The sequence below is a fragment of the Nicotiana sylvestris genome, chromosome 1, assembly GCF_000393655.2.
Source record: "Nicotiana sylvestris chromosome 1, ASM39365v2, whole genome shotgun sequence".
Lineage (NCBI taxonomy): Eukaryota > Viridiplantae > Streptophyta > Magnoliopsida > Solanales > Solanaceae > Nicotiana > Nicotiana sylvestris.
In genome coordinates this window covers 103,557,626-103,564,711 of record NC_091057.1, presented here as the reverse complement: position 1 = coordinate 103,564,711, position 7,086 = coordinate 103,557,626, and positions in this window count along the sequence as shown.

The following is a 7,086-nucleotide window of genomic DNA, read 5'->3' as shown; positions in this document are numbered from 1 at the left end:
ATCTTTTGAGAAAGATACAAGCCAAGGAATACTCAGTCATTGACCAGTTGAACAAAATACCAACACAATTCTCTATTCTTGCTTTGCTACAAAATTCTAAGGCACACATGAATGCTCTATTAAGGGTGCTAAGTGAATCATACATACCAAGCAACATCACTGATGAAGAAATGGCTAACATGGTAGGACAAGTGTTGGAGAGCCATAAGATCACTTTTCATGAAGATAAGCTGTCACCTTAGGGGTTGGGTCACAACAAAGCGCTGCACATCACCGTGCAATGTGAAGATTATTTCATCACCAGAATCTTGATCGACGGGGGTTCCAATCTCAGTATTTGTCCGTTGGTAACACTTGAGAAGCTGGATAAAGGACTGCGTGAGATAAAAGATGAAGCTATCAACGTGAAAGACTTCGACGGTTCCCAAAAGTCTACCATTGGGCAGATTAGTCTATGCTTGCAAATGGGGCCAACCTGGTTCGATGTTGATTTCCAGGTGATAGATGTGCCAACATCCTATAATCTGTTGTTGGGACGACCATGGATTCATTCTGCTGGGGCCGTAGCATCAACATTGCATCAGGCCGTAAAGTTCAAATGGAATCATTCGGAAGTGATTATTCTCGGCGACGGTAGCAACCCTATATACCGTCGCCAGACTATTTCGACAATCGAAAGGAGAATGAATCTAGGTGGAGAGACTTACCATCACATTGAACGGGTAAATGCTATTGACAAAGACAAATGGTGGGATAACAGGATCGAGAGTATGTTGAATTAGAATGGGTACGAACCTGGCAAGGGGATCGACAAGAACCTCCAAGGAATCACTAAGCCCATAAAGCTCAAGAAACATGGCACTACTTTCGGTATGGAATATGAGTGCACCTAGGAAGAATTTAACAATTGGTCACCACCATGGCGCGGTCCTTACTATCCATTGGAGTAGCTAATACCACATCTAGAGCAGATCTTCCAACGGGCCGATATTATTTATGGGTTAGAAGAAGAAGAAGCACTTGTGGCGGTGAAGAACTTGTTCCTAGAAGAAAATGATATGGGCTGTTGTGTTGTTCTCGGGGAGGAGGGGAGGAAGGTCCTTCCATACAGGCTGTAAGCAGATGGGCACGCCTCAATAACTGGACCATCAGGACAACCAGAGCTCGACGAGCCTCGGGGTAGCAAGGCTAAAACAAGCATCATATACTGTTTTTATTTACTAAATGGTTTTCCTTTCGCATTTTAATTCCCACAATAAGATCTCCAATGTTCAAAATGATTATGCAATTTATCACAGTATTTTGACTTTTTCTTATGTACTAGCACTCATAATTTTTTTTCTTTCTCTTATTACTTTACTTATACAGCATTACTATTACTTATCTTGATGAACCAATGACTGTGATGTGCAATGAGACAACGCATCAAACGGACATTGATTTAGAGGAAGATGACATACCAGAGGAGATTGTCAAAAAAGTTGAGAACTTTGAGAATAGACCTAAGTCCAACCTGGACGAGACCGAAATTGTTAACTTGGGAGATGCAGAAAACATCAAGGAAACACAAATCAATGTCCACTTATCGCCGTCCGAAAAGAAGGAATACATTGCATTTCTAAAGGAATATGAGGACATATTCGCCTAGTTGTATGATGAGATAAATGGTCTGCGTATGTCTATTGTGGCTCACAAACTGCCAATCGATCTGACATGTCCTCCAGTGAAGCAAAAGCTCAGAAAGTTCAAGCCTGACATGAGTTTGAAAATCAAGGAAGAAGCCACTAAGCAAGTCAAAGCTAAGGTTCTCAGGGTAGTAGAATACCCGACATGGCTAGCCAACATCGTGCCAGTTCCAAAGAAGGATAGGAAGGTCAGATTCTATGTCGACTACCGGGATCTCAACCGGGCCAGTCTGAAAGACGACTTCTCTTTACCGAACATACACATCTTGATTGACAATTGCGCTAAGCATGGGCTATAGTCATTTGTAGATTGTTTTGCAGGTTATCATCAGATCTGGATGGATGAAGAAGATGCTGAGAAAACGACTTTCATTACACCGTGGGGAATGTACTGTTATAAGATGATGTTGTTTGGCCTGAAGAACGTAGGGGCCACCTACATGAGGGCCATGACTACCATTTTCCATGACATGATACACAAGGAGATAGAGGTATATGTAGATGATGTTTTCATCAAGTCAAAGAAGGCCACTAATCATATGGAAGATTTGAGGAAGTTCTTCAATAGATTGTGAAGATACAACCTTAAACTAAATCCCGCAAAGCGTGCATTTGGGGTTCCTACTGGAAAATTGCTTGGGTTTGTTGTGAGTCACCGAGGAATAGAACTAGATCCATCAAAAGTCAAAGCTTTCCAAGAATTGCCACCACCGAAGAACATGAAAGACGTGATGAGTTTCTTGGGGAGACTGAACTACATCAACCGGTTTATAGCACAGTTTATAGTTATCTGTGAGTCAATCTTTAAAATGTTTAAGAAGGACGCTGCTTCCAAATGGACTGATGACTGCCAAAAGGCCTTCGATAGAATCAAGGAGTACCTGTCAACACCACCAGTCTTGGTCACGCCCGAGCTAGGTACACCCTTATTACTCTACCTTGCAGTATTGGATGGAGCTTTCAGTTGCGTTCTGGGGCAGCATGATGAAATAGAGAGGAAAGAACAAGCCATTTATTACCTCAGCAAGAAGTTTACCCCGTACAAGGCCCAGTATATCTCTGTTAGAGCGCACCTTTCGTGCTTTGACTTGGGTATCCCAGAAGTTGAGACATTACTTCTATTCCTATACCACATATCTCATATCAAGGATAGATCCTTTGAAGTACATCCTCCAGAAGCCCATGCCCACTGGCAAGCTAGCCAAGCGGCAAATCCTGTTGAGTGAATTTGACATTGTCTACGTGAATCAAAAGGTAATCAAGGAACAGACACTAGCAGATCACTTTGTTGAAAATCCCGTGGATGGAGAATACGAACCCCTGAAAACGTATTTTTTTGACGAAGAGGTATCATTTATAGGAGATGACATCGTAGAATCCTATGATGGTTGGAGAATGTTTTTCGATGGAGCAGCAATTTTGAAAGGAGTTGGCATAGGAGCAGTCCCAGTATCAGAAACCGATCAGCATTATCCAGTGATTGCCAAACTCAGGTTCCCATGCACCAACAACATGGCCGAGCATGAAGCCTGCATCCTAGGGCTCAAAATGCCCATTGACAATGTTCAAGAGTTGCTAGTGATTGGAGATTCGAACCTACTTATACATCAGGTCCGAGAAGAATGGGCAATCAAGAACTCCGAAATACTCCCGTATCTGCATTATGTACAGGAATTGTGAAAGAGGTTCACAAAGACAGAATTCTACCATGTTCCCAGAATCCATAATGAGTTCGCCGATGCATTGGCTACCTTGTCATCTACGATACAACATCCGGGCAAGAATTTCATTGATCTCATTCCAGTAAAGATCCATGATCAGTCAGCTTATTGTGCCCATGTTGAAGAAGAAGCCGACGGAAAGCCTTCGTTTCATGACATCAAGGAATATTTGGAAAAAAAAGAGCACCTAGAGCTTGTGAACCCTACTTAGAAATGCACACTTCAGAGGTTGTTTAGTTGTTTCTTTCACAGCGGAGGAATCTTGTATAGGAGGACTCCCGATCTTGGATTATTAAGTTGTGCGACGCAAAGGAAGCTTCCAGGCTACTAGAGGAAGTTCACGCTGTGACCTGCGGTCCATATATGAACAGTTTTGTCTTAGCCAAGAAGATACTCTGGGCTGGTTACTTTTGGATGACTATGGAATCGGACTACATCCAGTATGTCTGGAAATGCCACCACTGTCAGATACATGCAAACATGATAAAGGTGCCTCCAAATGAGCTTAATGCAACAAGCTCACCATCGCTGTTCGTCGCCTGGGCAATAGATGTCATTGGAAAAATTGAGCCTGCTGCATCCAACAGGCAGAGGTTTATCTTAGTAGCAATCGACTATTTCACCAAATGGATTAAAGCAGCATCTTACAAAGCAGTGACTAAGAAAGTCGTGGCAGACTTTGTCCGCGACCACATTATTTGTGGATTCGAAATTCCAGAGTCAATCATTACTGATAATGGCTCCAACCTCAAGCAACCTGATGAAATCTATGTGTGAAACCTTCAATATCAAACACAAGAATTCCATATCCTATAGGCCTCAAATGAATGGAGTTTTAGAAGCCGACAACAAGAATATCAAGAAGCTATTGAGGAAAATGATAAGGAAGCATAAACAGTGGCACGTGATGTTATCATTTGCTCTATTGGGGTATCGCACCACAGTTCGCACATCAACCGGGGCAACCCCCTATATGCTGGTTTAGGGTACAGAGGTAGTCATTCCCGTTGAGGTAGAAAATCCTTCCCTAAGTATCATACAAGAAGCTGAGCTCGACGACGTAGAGTGGGTGATAAGTCATTATGAGCAACTAGCCCTTATATACGAAAAGGGAATGAAGCAGTTTGCCATGGTCAACTCTATCAGAATAGAATGTCCAAAGCCTTTAACAAAAGAATCAAGCCGAGACAGTTCACTCCAGGACAACTGGTGTTGAAGAAAATTTTTCCGCATCAGGATGAAGCCAAAGGGAAATTTTCTCCCAACTGGCAGGGTCCATACATGGTTCGCTGGGTTTTGACTGGAGAAGCCCTCTTACTTGCAGAAATGGACGGAGAAGTCTGGCCAAAACCAATCAACTCATATGCAGTCAAGCGCTACTATGTGTAATCCTAATGTTTCCCTTATATGATGTAATTTGAACTATGCCTGACCTGATTCCCATTTAAGAGGGGATACGTAGGCAGTCCTATGGGTTCGGGCACAATTCAATAAAATTTTCATTTCCCCCGCAATTGGAAACTGGGCAGAATTTTGAAGTAATTTCAGACAATCATCACAAGCAACGGTCAAAAACATCAACCCAGTAAACTGGGGTAGAATTTTGAGGGGGATCCTCAAAATTCCGTGGCAAGAGAGGTTGCAATGTCCTAAACCGCATCACAGTCGTCGGTTAATCTAAAGAGTTATTCTTAATTATATACTTATGTCACATTTTTTACTAAAGCATGCATGTTTATTACTGAAATTGCCTTGTTTAGCAACGCTACCCTAATAATACAAACAATATCACTAGATCAAAGCCGAGTAGGTCAAGCAGAGCCAGCGGGGATACGAACTAACCGCCCCCTTTACAAAGTTCATGATTTTTCTTTGGATGCAGGAATTTGGATTGCGAAATCATCAAACATACTATACACTCACGAGACGAACATTGTTCGGGAAGACAACTCTCAGAACCGTTGCATTTATCCACATTTGCTATCCATACACACCAGTGACATTCCGTGTGTCGTAATGTCTCCAGCAGTCATAATATCGCAACCTGCTATCTGCTAAGAAAACTCTATTACCATTTGCCATTTTATTTATTGTATAGGGCTACCATTCTGCCTTTCGAGACTAAATGTTGTCTCTATCTGCATTTGTGCATTGCATAAGGCTACCATTCTGCCTTCTAAGACTAAACATTGTCTTCATCTGCATTTTTGCACTGCATAAGGCTACCATTTTGCTCTCCGATTCTAAATGTTGTCTCCATCTACATTTCTACATTGCATAAGGCTACCATTCTGCCTTCCGAGACTAAACGATGTCTCCATTTGCATTTCTGCACTGCATAAGGCTACAATTCTGCCTTCTGAGACTAAACATTGTCTCCATCTGCATTTTTGCATTGCGTAAGGCTACCATTCTACCTTCCAAGGTTAAGCTCTACCTCCATTTACATTTGCATGGCTGAAAGATCGCCGCATACTGCATCTGAATGGCTAAAAGATCGCCGCATACTACATCTGCACGGCTGAAATATCGCCTCCGCACGACTGAAAAATCACCTCATACTGCATTTCATGGGCTGAAAGATCGCCACATACTACATCTCACGGGCTAAAAGATCGCCAAATTATCCAAAGGCATCATTGTTTGGAGGAACCATTTTTAGAGCCCGAGAACACCATGTCATGGCCCGAGGATCCCTTTTTAATCTTTTGCATATCATTATTCAAAGGCGTCATGGTTCGGAGGCACCATCCTCATAGCTCGAGAGCATCATTTTCATGGCCTGCGAATCCCTATTGCACGCTTCATGTCCCAGGACGTCATGGTCTAAAGGACGTCATCCTAACCGTCCAAAGATAACATTCATGGTCCGACGGGAACTTGCATCATGTTTAAATTCATGCATAGTATACGCCTATATTGTTTCAAATTGTAGGTACACCGGCAAGCAATGACCATCTCTGTAGGAGCAAGCCTACTCCAACTCTCACAGCCATATCAAACCTTAACCATTCTCGCAAGCCGCCCACTCATCCCATCTTGGGTATTGCATCCGTTCTTGAAGAGTCTCCATCGGCATACTCCGCCGACGGATCTTGAACTACATATGGACTGATTCTGGTAAAACCAGGGATATGTAGGCAGCTCAGAAGCCAGGGCGTGGCATAACTTCTTCGAACCATTTCATTCGTTCAAAATTGATCATCATATCTTTACCCTACAACTCTTTCATCCTTCCCGGGTAAAGAGGGGCAGCTGTTGATACCCAATTTATCCCTATATATTTTGTAATATGCAAATACCTTCAAAATAACATATATATGCATATATAAGTATGTCCAAGTTTATTATTATATTTCCTTAATTTTTAAAGTTTTTAAACCAATGTATTTCTCTATTTCAACCTAATTTTAACCTAATTTACCCCGACCTAGTTTCAAATTAAACCGAACCAGACCTAGATCCCCACATAACCATTTAAATCCCAGTCATTGATCATTTAGATCAACGGCCACCGCCTGCCCTTACCATTTTTAACCCAAACCAACCCCTTAACCTAATTCATTTCCCAACTACCGCCGCCCTTGAAACCCCCTGCTATTTAAACTCTCTCTAAAACTCTCTTGAACCCTAGATGTCGCCCTCTCACCCCGCCCTAATACCTACCTAATCCATGGCCT